Source organism: Lactuca saligna, chromosome 2, assembly GCF_052625555.1.
Source record: "Lactuca saligna cultivar CGN05327 chromosome 2, ASM5262555v1, whole genome shotgun sequence".
Lineage (NCBI taxonomy): Eukaryota > Viridiplantae > Streptophyta > Magnoliopsida > Asterales > Asteraceae > Lactuca > Lactuca saligna.
This window is the reverse complement of record NC_136418.1, coordinates 18,568,844-18,583,064: the sequence shown is the minus strand read 5'-3', so window position 1 is coordinate 18,583,064 and position 14,221 is coordinate 18,568,844. Positions and strand designations below refer to the sequence as shown.

At 40.1% G+C, this 14,221-nt stretch overlaps 1 long non-coding RNA gene across 1 annotated transcript; it reads left to right on the top strand.

Moving 5' to 3' along the window:
* The first annotated feature begins 5,164 nt into the window (after positions 1 to 5,164).
* On the top strand, positions 5,165 to 6,330 carry LOC145028792 (uncharacterized). The gene is made up of 3 exons (XR_013676185.1): positions 5,165 to 5,257; positions 5,771 to 5,842; positions 6,235 to 6,330. It is a non-coding gene; the product is annotated as an uncharacterized LOC145028792 (long non-coding RNA).
* Positions 6,331 to 14,221: the final 7,891 nt, after the last annotated feature.

Here is a 14,221-nt window from a genome sequence, read left to right as displayed (position 1 = left end):
CAACTTACCAATCTCAAATGTAGAAGAGTAGAAAACATTTTACTCTTACATTTGACTAGTGTTAATAAACCTTACTTTATGTCACTCAATGTTACAATCTTGGAGTATGACTCTAAGAATTGTTTTGGAACGAAGTATAACTCATCTTCTTGATTTTAACCAATCCAACAATTCATGACCTCTCTTCTTAGCCATAACAATGCACTAAGACGTCCTTAGAGTATGAATTTGTGATATGGTTTCATAATCATTAAGATGATCATGAAATATGATACTAATAGTACTCTCCCATCCTTTCAGATTTGAGAAACTTTTATCTTTCTGCCTAATTTGATTCTTCTCATTAGTTTTGTCATACATTGTAACCTTTCCAATGTTACAGAATTATACTTAACCTTATAAGTATAATCATATTTACTAATCTTTAGTAAATCATAACAAATCAATCTTTGTGGTGGAGCTTGACCAGCGCACACCCAGTGTACCTAATTCCTTAGTCCTTCAAGTGACTCACATATACATGTGATCAAAGAATTAGTCTTAATTTTTAAAGATGAAAATTCTCATTCATCATACAATACAACTTGTATGATTCCAAGTTTCTGTCCAATTGAAACTTGGGTGATGAAAAACTTTCTTCATTTGGTAAATTCAGACACTACCACAAATGAAAGAATCAAATCCACTTTCCAATATTGCTATTACTGGAAGCAACAATTTTCCACAGATGCCATTGTAAGGATATTTTTAAAATAAATAAAATTAAAACCCTTTTTTTTTCTTTTTTTTAAAACTTTGCGGAAAAACTTATCCTTACAATCCACATGAAAACCTTGTTGTTATCTATTCATAAGCAATATATATTATAACTCTTAAGCAACAGCTCAAAATTCTGATTACCGAACCATGCGATCGAAACTCACCTTCGCAATCAGAATCAGCATATACTTACTTTAAGCTTCCAATCTTTTCTTTGATTCTTAAAACCATCAACATGTGACCCATTCACATTATGTAATAAGAATCTCCAAATAGGAACTTAATAGAGTTTGACAATGGACTTTACCCGAAGTAGAGTTAAACCTCTTGACTTTGATTCTTAAACCCCAACTCTAGATCATGGGTGGGATACCTTCTCTCATGAGGCTTCAGCTGCCTCGATGTATATGCTATCACATTCCCTCTCTGCATCAGCACCGCTCCCAACCCCAAGATCGACGCATCACAGTATACCACAAATTCCTCCATTCCCTCCGGGAGGGCTAACACCGGGGCTTCACATAACTTTTGACGAAGGGTCTCAAAGGAGGCCTGCTTCTCGGGGCCCTTGGTGAGTGGCACTGCAATATTAGAGAAGTCCCTGATAAATCTCCGATAATAACCTGCTAATCCTAAGAAACTCCTGATCTCGGAGGGTGACCTCGGCACCTCATCACTTCCTCAACTTTGGCCGGGTCGACCAATATCCCTTTCTGGTTAACGAGATGCCCTAGGAATAGGACCTCTCGAAACCAGAAATCACACTTGGAGAACTTTGCATAAAGCCTCGCCGATCTCAGAAATCCGAGGATCTCCTTCAAATGCTCCTCATGATACTCTCTAGATCTCGAATATACCAAAATGTCGTCGATGAATACGATCACCGACCGATCCAACATCAGCCTGCACACTCGATTCATGACATCCATGAACACTACCGAGGCATTGGTGAGCCCGAAAGGAATCACCACAAACTTGTAATGCCTATAACACATCCTGAATGCTGTCTTCTGGATGTCCTCATCTTGCACCCTTACCTGATGATATCCAGACCTCAAATCGATCTTGGAGAACCAAGATGCTCCCTGTAACTGATCGAACAAATCGTCGATCCTCGGCAATGGATAACGGTTCTTGACCGTCGGCTTGTTCAACTCCCGGTAATCAATGCACATCCGGTGTGAACCATCCTTCTTCTTAACAAAAAGGATAGGCGCTCCCCACGCCGAGCTGCTCGGCCGAATAAATCCTTTTCCCAGCAGCTCCTGAAGCTGGGAGGATAACTCTTGCATCTCTGGAGGTGCAAGGCGATAAGGCACCTTGGCGATAGGCGCGGCCCCAGGAACCAAATCGATACTGAACTCTACTTGCCTCATGGGAGGCACACCCGGCAACTCCTCTGGAAATACATCCGGGAACTCACGCACTATCGGAACCTCCTCAACTGACCTCGGCCACTCTGAATCAACCCGCGTATCCATTACGTACGCCACAAATCCCTTACAGCCCTGCTGTAGACACTACCTCGCTCTAGCGGCCGAACAAAATGTTGACCCAGAACGTGTTACCATACACCGTAAGAATGTGACATCCCCAAAATCACGGCCAGAAAAGACCGGTTTTGTTTATACTTTATTTCAAAATCAGAGTTATCTTTTAATAAAAGGGTTGCGGAATTTGTCCTAAAACAATAATATGATAAAGATTTATCAAAAGCATTTCCATAGAAATGTATTTCATTAAAAGATTCGGGATGTCATGTTCGTACAGATCAAAAGTATAAACAGTACACTATAAGCCTTACTACATTATTTAATATCTACAGGCCTATATCCGTAATCCCTCATCCAAAACATCACACCTATGCTCATGCGCCACTACCTGTAATACATAAAAACTGAGTGGGTCAGGCTTGGGATCCTGGTGAGCACATAGGGTTTTCAACCCACAATAAATAAGTTTATTAATTTCATCAATCAACAATAACCCGATTACCTGTTCCCATTATCCTCACTTTACGTCCCTAAACACCTATCATAAGGGACCTAGCCTAAGGATCATCATCGGGACGGACACTACTGCTAAGGGGATTCCTCAGCAATAAATATCCTAATAGGCAACCATGTGGGGGATGGAGTACATCTGGTGAGCACACAGTTCAAATAAACACACAGTTCAAATAAACACCTACAGGTTGCGAGCCTGCTAGTGTTCCACTGGACTGTCTAGAATAGTCCGTGGTCGTAATCTATACTCCGCTAGATGACTGGATCATCAATAACATCTATAACGAGGCCTCTCATTATTTTATTTTGTCACACAACAACTATTACATCTACCCATGTTTTACCCAACACATTTTGTAGATATAAAATACATATACAGTTTAAATCTTTGAAAACATGTATAAAACGTTCATCCAGCATAGATAGCAAGTATTCAGATAATATGCACACATAACACGTAATTTATATTAAATACTTCATATCTATGTGTAAGTTGAAAGTAACTATGCACTCACCTGATAAGGTGGTGACTCAGCACTCGGACAGCGCTTCGATACTCTCAAAATGATATTCGTTCGATAAAACCTAGTATTGATACCACTAGGGTTTAGTCTAATGATAACCGCGACAAATTAATTGTCTGACTATTATTATTATTATATAAGTATTAATAACACTCAATATAACTCATAATAATAGCCCAAATAATTATTTTAAGGACCTAATAACATTCCTATATTAAAACATAAGCTAAACTAAAGATAGGATAGGTACAGCTCACTTACAGCGGGTTTTTCTCGAAAATCGGGCTTCGCTGGAGCAGCGTTCCCGAGCCGAAAGGCTCTTTTCTCGGGACTCCGTGTAACATACACTTTAGTAACCTTGTTTAATTATCATGTTTCATATGATTGTTAGTTTAAAAATGAATATTATTATATATATTATATGTTGTTTTAAACGTTTAAAGTAGGTAGTTATAGTAAAATAGAATTGTAAGCGTTTAAATATATATATATATATATATATATATATATATATATATATATATATATATATATATATATATATATATATATATATTATTTTCGGTATGGTTTTAAGCGTTGATTTCTAATGAAATAGGTTTATAATATTTGAAGTTAAACTAAGTTTAGAATCATTTGGAATGTATTAGAGGTGATAGGGAAGTCTTATGTGATTCCGATAAAAAAGTCAACTATCGGAATTAACGAAAGTATAACGTCTAAGTTAAAAATAATTAAATCTGATTTTATTGGAAGATCTTTTCTGGGATATTTTTATTGGAAGTTGTAAATTATCTCGTTAGAAACGTACAGGCGAAAACCTCATCGAAAACAGAGTTTCGAGCGAAAAGTTATGCAATTTTTAGTGTTTAGGGGTAAAACGGGTACCCAAACCGGGTCAAACCCGACCCAACTCGGGTTTTTACCCATTGAAACACGATTTTGAGTCATTTTCCTGCCATTTTCAGTTCGTCACCATCCCTATGGGAGATTTTCACATACATGATCAATCTTGATCAAGTTTTGAAGATTAAATCAAGATTTTGAGTGTTCTTGAAGTATCAAGTCTAGTAATCAAGGTATGAACTCTTAATTTTTGGATTAACCCTTGTAATTAGTGAGTTATTAAGAGATTAGGGTTTGATCAAAGTGGGTTTACCACTGATTTAATGAAATTAGGCATGAGTTTATGTTATTAACCTAGAATCTTAAATGGAAATCAAGTAACTACATGTAAACTTGAGAATTAATCATATGGTTTAAGAGTAATTAGTGAAAATTAATAATGAAACCCATGGTTTATACTTGAATTAGAATGGATTACTAAAATATTCAGTGTTATCATTGTAAAAGAAGAACTTGATGATATTGATCATGAGGTTTGATCATGTAAAGGGTAAAATGAAATTATAAAGGGTATAATTGTCCTGTTTTTGTAAAAATCACCAAAAATTATAGAAAAATCGTATGGAGATGTGCTATATATCCCTGGAAAGCTGAGAATGTCTACTTTGATTTTTGTTTTAAAACCAAAATCTAATTCCGGACTTAAAATGGGTGAAAACAGCTATATGTTCAGTGCAGTAAGGCTGAATTTTGACAGCTTTGGAACATTTTGACAGCTTTAGGATGCTGTTTTGTAAAATTCATAGTAAATTATAGAAAAATCATAAAAATGTGAGGTCAGTGGCATTAGAAAGATATAAGAGTCTATTTTGTTAATATGTATAATTTATTAGTTATTTTGACATTTAATAAGGGTAAACAGATCTGCAAGTGACAGCTATACAAAGAACAAAAACTAAAATTTCTAAATTGAAAACAACATAACTTGAGAGTAGTTGAGTAATTGCTTATGAAATTTGAAATATGAACTCCAGGGGTATAATTGAAGGTTTTAGAGGCCTGAGGATGGTGTAATTTCATCAGAAAAAGAGGAATTTTATCGCAACATTCGGTTACAGCACAGTGAGTTCAATATAGGGACAATTGTATGTTATGTGTTATATGTGCAATGTGCTTTCTTGTGTTATTGATCTAAGTGGTTATTACTTGATATTGATTTTGATGCCTTTGGCCATGTAGAGCATGACTCGTATCACTTTGGTATTGGCTTTGTGCCTTTGACCATGTAGAGCATGACTCGTATCACTTTGGTATTGGCTTCGGGCTAGGTAGGGCTGAAAGCCTGTATATTCTAGCAACATGATTAAAAGGGATTGTGTTTTATGTGCCTCTTGGGCTGGAATTTATGATGCTTATGATCCTAAATTATTGTGTCTTAATTATTGTAATCCCTTGAATCTAACCGTTTATTGATTTGGAAAGTCCTTCATTTGATACACATATAAGCCTTTGTTGTCCTTTGTTTCTTTTTGTTCATGTCATATTGTTATGTATATGGCATAGCGTTATATTGTATCTATTTTTGAACTCACTAAGTGACGCCCACTTATCCCTTTTAGTGTTTAACTATTTCAGGTGATAAGCATCCAGAGTAAACACGCTTTGTTGGAGGACTTAGAGTAGTTGACACTACTACGTTTTTACTTGGTATACATATATGTATATGGATTATAAATTCCTGGGTAGTTATGTATTTATACAACTAGTTATGAAACTTTGTAAAAACCCTTTTAGTTGGTTTGTATCCATGCTTTTGTATTTAGACCACTAGTGTGAATTATAATTATGAATATGCATGTAGCATGTTTGGCTTTATGGTAATTTTAGTGAATGGGGTCTTACAATTATGGTATCAGAGCACTGGTTTAAGCGAACTAAATACCACGAATTGGTATTTAGACTTAAACTGTTGGAAGTTCAATATATGAACAGATTTATTGTCCGTATATGGATACAAACCATAGGAAAGACTTAAGTGGGGTGTTGGGTAATGATAAATCCTTATATTCTTACGTGTTATGTTACTCCAAATTTTTCAGAGCAATGGCTGAGCAGGAGGGTAGTCATACACCAGATGTGGGTGGAGATCTTCATCTTAATGAGGGAGATACTCCAATATCCCCTCGTGAGGAGCGACTTTTGGATAAACTTACTGGTGTTATTCGACAAACTCTCGAACAACACAAAAGGGATAGTGATAAGGGTAAAGAGAAAGCCACCGGAGAGTCTTCAAGAGAGAAAGCGAAACGTCCCTCATTCAAAACTTTCAAGAGTAGTGGTGCTACAGAGTTTTCAGGTGTCCTTGATCCCATTGTTGTTCTTACCTGGATCCAGAACATAGAAAAGTATTTCGTATCTCCCATGTGGTTAATGAAGACAAGGTTAACTATGCTTTGGCCGGGTCGACCAATATTACTTTCTGGTTAACGAGATGCCCTAGGAACTGGACCTCTCGCAACCAGAAATCACACTTGGAGAACTTGGCATAAAGCCTCTCCGATCTCAGAAATCCAAGGATCTCCCTCAAATACTCCTCATGCTGCTCTCTAGATCTCGAATATACCAAAATGTCGTCGATGAATACGATCACTGACCGATCCAACATCGGCCTGCACACTCGATTCATGACATCCATGAACACTGCCGGGGCATTGGTGAGCCCGAAAGGCATCACCACAAACTCGTAATGCCCATAACGCGTCCTGATTGCTGTCTTCTGGATGTCCTCATCTTGCACCCTTATCTGATGATATCCAGACCTCAAATGGATCTTGGAGAACCAAGATCCTCCCTGTAACTGATCGAACAAATAGTCGATCCTCGGCAATGGGTAACGGTTCTTGACCGTCAGCTTGTTCAACTCCCGGTAATCAATGCAAATCCGGTGTGAACCATCCTTCATCTTGACAAAAAAGATAGGCGCTCCCCACGGCGAGCTGATCGGCCGAATAAATCCTTTTCCCAACAACTCCTGAAGCTGCGAGGATAACTTGTAATGCCCATAACGCGTCCTGAACGCTGTCTTCTGGATGTCCTCATCTTGCACCCTTACCTGATGATATCCAGACCTCAAATGGATCTTGGAGAACCAAGATGCTCCCTGTAACTGATCGAACAAATCGTCGATCCTCGGCAACGGGTAACGGTTCTTGACCGTCAGCTTGTTCAACTCCCGGTAATCAATGCACATCCGGTGTGAACCATCCTTCATCTTGACCAAAAAGATAGGCGCTCCCCACGGCGAGCTGATCGCCGAATAAATCCTTTTCCCAACAACTCCTGAAGCTGCGAGGATAACTCTTGCATCTCTGGAGGTGCAAGGCGATAAGGCACCTTGGCGATAGGTGCGGCCCCGGGAACCAAATCGATACTGAACTCTACTTGCCTCACGGGAGGCACACCCGACAACTCCTCTAGAAATACATCCGGGAACTCACGCACTATCGGAACCTCCTCAACTGACCTCGGCCTCTCTGAATCAACTCGGGTATCCATTACGTACACCACAAATCCCTTATAGCCCTTCTGTAGATACTGCCTCGCTCTAGTGGCCGAACAAAATGCTGACCCAGAACATGTAACCTCACCGTACACCGTAAGAACTCCACCGCTAGGGTCTCATATAATTACCAGCTGTCGCTCGCAATCGATAACTGCTCCAAATCTGCTCAACCAATCCATGCCTACGATGACACAGACATCCCCCATCGCAATCGGGACCAAATCAATAGGAAACTATACATCGAAAATCTGGAGTACACATCCTCGAATCACCTCTTTGGCATATACTGCTCTCTCTTCGGTGATGGAAACTCTTAGAACTCGATTTAATGCCTCTCGACTAATGCTGATGTGTCGACTAAAAGCCAACAATACAAAAGATCGACTCGCACCCGAGTCAAATAACACCAAAGCAGGTACAGAATTCACAAGAAAAGTACCTACGCATATCATAATATAAGCATAAAATCTTAAACATTAAATAATTACATGAAAGAATTCATACCAGCCACGACATCGGGTGCTGCGCGGACCTCCTCCATGGTCAACTGGAAGGCTCTCCCTCGTGCCTTCGGCGCCTCGGCCTTCACTGGCCGACTCTCGGTAGCTCTGATGGCGGCAGGGGCAGATCCCTGGGGTGCTCCCTGAGCTGATCCCCAGCAACTGCGGACACTCTGCCTTCCAGTGTTCGGTCTGATTGTAGTGGAAACACACTGCAAACCCCTTGGGGAAGTCCTTGGCCATATGTCGCTCCTTGCCACACTTGTAGCAAGATCCAGCTCTACAAACTCCATCATGACCCTTGCCGCACTTCCCACAAGTGCGGACCTTCTGGCTCCCTGCTCTGGGATCAGTGGGCTTCACCCGCTTGGCTGCCGGCTGAGACTCTGCCGGTCGCCGATCCCTCCCTTGAGACTCCTCCTCATCCCTCGCCTGAGTCTCTAGCTCGATCTCCCTCTTCCGTGTATTTGCCTGAAGCTCGGCAAATGTCCAGTACGAGGAGTTTGCCACGAACTCCCGAATATCCCTCCGTAAAATACTCAACTAACGGCTCATACGTGCCTGCTCAGATGACACGTGCTCAGGGCAAGACATCGCCTTCTCATGAAACATCCTGGTGATAACCGTAACGGACTTTGTACCCTACTTGAGGGTCAAAAACTCATGTGCCAACCGATCCCGTTCCACTGGGGGAACGTACTCATCACGAAACATGGTGGTCAACCTCTCCCAGGTCACCGCAGCAAGCTCTGCTGGAGAATAGTGTGTTGTCGTGAACTTCCACCAGTCCTTTGCCCCCAGGCGAAGCTGGTTCAGCGCAAATCGAACCCTCAAGTGCTCTGGGCACGAGCATGTGTAGAAACAACCCTTAATGTAAGACACCCATCTCATCTCCGCAATCGGATCATGCGTCCCATCAAACTCTGGTGGCTTCGTGTTGGTGAACTCTCGGAACAGCAACACATCACCACCCTGCGGCCTCGCAGCAGCAACAGCTGCGGTGGCCGCTGCAACAGCAGCCTCAGAAAGAGCAGCATAACGCTTGTCAAAAGTCTCAATCAATGTGGTCTTAATAGACCCGAACATCTCTGGTATCTCTGCCCTGATGGCCACAGCCACCTCCTCATGGATGATCCGGCGAATCTCCTCATCACTAGCCCCACTGCTCTCTCGCATAAGACGTTTCCTCACTATGATCTACCTCTGAAATACAACATACGATATATTATAAATTCACTCAAGTATACTCGCACTCGATAACTCATCCCTCCTTGATCCCTAGCATCCCAAAGATTCTTACTTGGGCTGTATACCTCCCCGGTGTTTTCAGTAGTACGGGCCCAATACTACCGTCCGCACCGTATCAGTATACACCCCAAGTCCTCCTCTTCGGATCCCAAATCCCAAGTACTCTACTATGTATAATCCACTCTCTAACAAATCTCTCATAATCTCCTCGATGCTACATATTCACTCTCAAGCATCTCATAGCAGCTCACCTCTCCCTAGGCTAAGGCATCATAAAACAGGGCACTCTAGTCCTAATAGGAATACCTAGCCCACTCTAGCAAGAGAATACATCATATCAATCTCATAAACATATAACGTAAGGGTATTTTGGGAAATCGCTGTTCGAGCGCAGATTGATCGTACACACGTTTCTGCTCTGTGTTTCTCTAAAAATCTTTTACTTCTTTTAGAAAATTTGGTTCTCTTTTGAAAATATTTTCCAAATCCTCAGTTTGAGTTCAAATACTCCCGAAGGTGTACCCGAATCCCTCAAACCAAGGCTCTGATACCAACTTGTAACACTGTAAGATTCCAAAACAATTTTTCGCATTTATAAAAACATAACTCATTTGTAAATCATAAAAACATTATTGTTTGAAACTCAATGTATAACATATAACAATATCCCAAGATCTCGTATCATAAAAATCCCGTGTGTGTACTGATCAAACCGGCGCCTTCCTGTGATCCTCACTAGTACCTGAAACACATAACACAAAACACTATAAGCACAAAGCTTAGTGAGTTCCCCGAAATACCACATATAACACATATTAGCCACTCGAGGCTATAACTCTGTGGGTCCGTGCACCCAAACTCTGTGAACCCTCAGGTTCTAACTCTGCAAGCATGCACAGCATAAATCACATAGAAGAATGCAGTACAACAAACAATATATATATAAAGCACTGTATCACATAACTCTATTTATCTACTCAAGGTAAAGTATAGTGAGAAGACTCACCTCGCGTATCTCAGTAACTCGTAAATCCCTGAAATCACTAGTGCTCGATCTCCCGAGCTATAGTCCTCCTATAACACAATACATCTCTAATTAACACTTTCCCAACTCAGCTTGACTAACCGTATCAAGTCAACACCGGTCAACTCTGGTCAATGGTCAATGGTCAATGGTCAACCCCAACTCGCCGAGTCTGGCGTGGACTCGCCGAGTCCCTACGAGGACCCCATTTCCTCTGAGTCCCTTCTGACTCACCGAGTCACTCACCCAACTCGGTTACTCAACCCCTGGTTTGAAATCTATGAACAACCCGCACCAACTCATCGAGTCTACCAATGGACTCAGTGAGTGCATTCCATGCACAACCCCAAACGACCTTCTGAGGTCATATCTGTTCCACTAACTCATAGATCCAGTCCTTCTAAGCTTATAAATCACGTAAAGTTCATGTCTTAGTGCTCATATCACACCTAATGACTCATAAATGGTGTTTTGACCTCAAACACAAAGATCCCAAACCAAAACCTCCATGGATTCATAAAAATCTTGGACAAAGGAACACTCTAGACCTCCAAGGATCCATATCCAGAACCTAACTCGCTTAAGGGACGAAATGGGCACTAGATCTAGCCACAAAAGGGCTCAATAAACCCTAAATCAACATGAACATTACCTCAACAGAAAAGGGTTCGAAAATGGTACCTCAAATGTGATGTTCTGGACCTCAAATCTTTAGGAAGTTGTTCCTCTTGCTTCCTCTTGGCTAAAACTTCCTTTCCCTTGCTAAACAACACCTCCAAGGTTGATAATGGCTCCTTCTCTCACTCCACACGCTCAAATGCACTATGGTTTCGCTCTAAGGGCTGGTGAGCACAAATGACGGCCATAAGGCCCTTTAAATAGGCCCCAAACCCGAGAAATTAGGGTTTCATTAAACAGTGCTGACTCGCCGAGTCCACTAATGCGACTTGTCGAGTCTGGTCATTAATCCAGATGAGAAATCGCATCTCTACTCGGCGAGTCTACGCACCAACTCGCCGAGTTCTTCCTCAAAACTCAAAATAAAAAGAATAAATAGAATACCTGAAGTTCCGGATGTTACATTAGACTTATCCAAGTGGGAGACTGTTGGATTAGGTGTCTAAGCCCATAATTATAATTGGTATGTACTTGACCCGAGAGTAACATGGTCCATTTGGGTTGCATGGCATCAAAACAATTTGTAATGATGGACTTTTGAGAAGAGGATATTCATGATTTATTAATATATTATAAGTTATAATATATTCGTATGAAATCATATTATTTAATTAGTATTGATCAAGAATTAATTCGGAATTTATTTTGTGATCAAAAGAGACTAATTAAATATAAGGGGTTGATTTGGTAAAATCATTCATTCTTATGGTGTGGGCCAATGATCCATGATTCCTTAGGTTGGGCTAAACCCATGTGACAACCCATGGATGATCCATGGAGGTTTAAACCCATGGAGCCTAAGGAATGTGAAGGTTATGCGCATTAGGGTTTACATGGTGTAACCCTAGTTTTTCCACACTATATAAGAAACCCATTAGCTCTTAAAATTGGCACCTTAGTGGTCTTGGAATAGCTATAGCCGATTTTAGAGTACAAGTATTCTCTCTCAAGTCCTTCATTGTTGGTGGTGTTGTGTGATTCGATTTGAGGTGCAACATTTTGGGGCACTAAGTTCATAAAGGCCAAACTCAAGAAATTATGCATGCTACAACATAGAGGTAACTCTATAACTCTCTTTTATATTGATTATATCCTTTTGTGTGCTAGTTTTAAGCTTAATGCTTTGGAAAGAATATTGCATGTATAATTAGAGAAAACATAGATCCAAAGCATTTAGGGTTGTATGTGCACCATAGGATGTTGTGGTATACTAAAACCCTTCACGTTCCACTGGATTTTGTCTAGAATAGTCTGTGGTTGTCATCCATACTCTGCTAGATGACTGGGCCAATGTTTGGGTAAAATGTTTCTCTCATTGTTCACCTCTAACCCTTATCCGATAGTGTATATCACCTCTCACCTCATCATCCAACTCATATTTCATCTACCCATGTTTTACCCAACATATTTTGTAGACATGAAATACATATACAGTTTGAATCATTTAAATCAGACATAAAATCGTTCATGCAGCATAGATAGCAAGTATACGGATAATATGCACACATAGCACGCAATTTATATTAAATACTTCATATCTATGTGTAAGATGAAAGTAACTATGCACTCACCTAATAAGGTGGTGACTCAGTACTCAGGCAACACTTCGTTTACTTTAAAACAAATTTCCTTTAACAAAACTTATTATCATTACCACTAGAGTTTAATCTAATGTTCAACGAGACTAATCAATAGTCTAACTATTATTACTATTATATATGTGTTAAACAATACTCTTCACCCACTATGTATAAATAGGGGCCAGACATGAAACACCGGAGGGCAGGATCATTTTGGCATATAACACTTCTGAAATCCAGCAACCCAAGAGGCTCTTCAAACCAGATTCCCCGTACCGCGAGTGGTTATAAATATATTATAATGAAACTTGTATAACTCATAATAATAGCCCAAATATTTATTATAAGGTCCTAATAACATTACTATATTGAAACATAAGCTATACTAAAGATAAGGTAGGCATAGCTCACTTACAACGAGGTTCGCTGAAAACCAGGATATGCGGGGCAGAAATTCTGAGCCGAAAGCTCTTCTTCTCAGAGCCGTCAGGAGCTCCGGGGCTTCCGCCTCGTGCTAGGGGGTTCCCTAGGCTTTGGGGGGGGGGGGGGGTTAGGGGGCTAGAGAGAGGGTTTAGTGAAGGAAAGAAGTAGTGAACGAGTTAGGAATGAAGCTTGGCTTCACATCTTATTTATAGGCTACAAGGAGCACTCTTACGTCGTGAGGAATTAGTGCTCACTTCGTGAGCTGGCTTGGGCACCAAGGAAAAGCCTGGTGCTGACACATGGCATCGCACATAGAGGGTAAAACAACCGATTTTCAAAAATTCATAACTTTCGAATACAAGCTCTTTCTTTGACGTTCTTTATATCCATGCGTAGGTAAAAATAAGATCTACAACTTTCCTTTTGACTCCATTGGCTAATCTCGACCGGTTTTAAATTTAACAATATGAGGAGTTATACTGTTAAACAACCACGTAAAATTAATAACTTCTACATACGAACTCCGTTTTGGGATGTCTTTTTATTGTTGAGCTCCTATTAATGAGATATTAAATTCTCACTTAGGTCGTCTTGGCCAAAAACCGCTCGATCTAAAATTCGAGTTTTTGGACTGTGCACTACTAAGCCAAATCTTAGAAAAATCATAACTTCATCGTACGAAGTCAGATTTGGGCATTCTTTTTATGCAAGCTTGCGCTTTAACATATAATACAATTTTTTTTAGATCACTAAGGCTAAAAATTCATCTATCGTAAATTCACTATATTCGTCGCGCAATGTCGTGCCGGTTCCGTTGCAAAACTTCGACGGGCCATAACTTCTTCGTTATAACTCGGATTTCGGCGTTCTTTATATGTATAAAATCCTTGTAACATATGCTACAACTTTTATTAGGACTATTACTTCTAAATTATAACACCCGTAGTTCAAGGATATTCAATTTAGAGACAATGAGCATCAAAAATGACTTTTTGATAGAAGATTATTTAGAATGAATAATCATAACTAAGTTGTAGTGGTCGTGACAAGGATTCCGGATATATAAAGAAC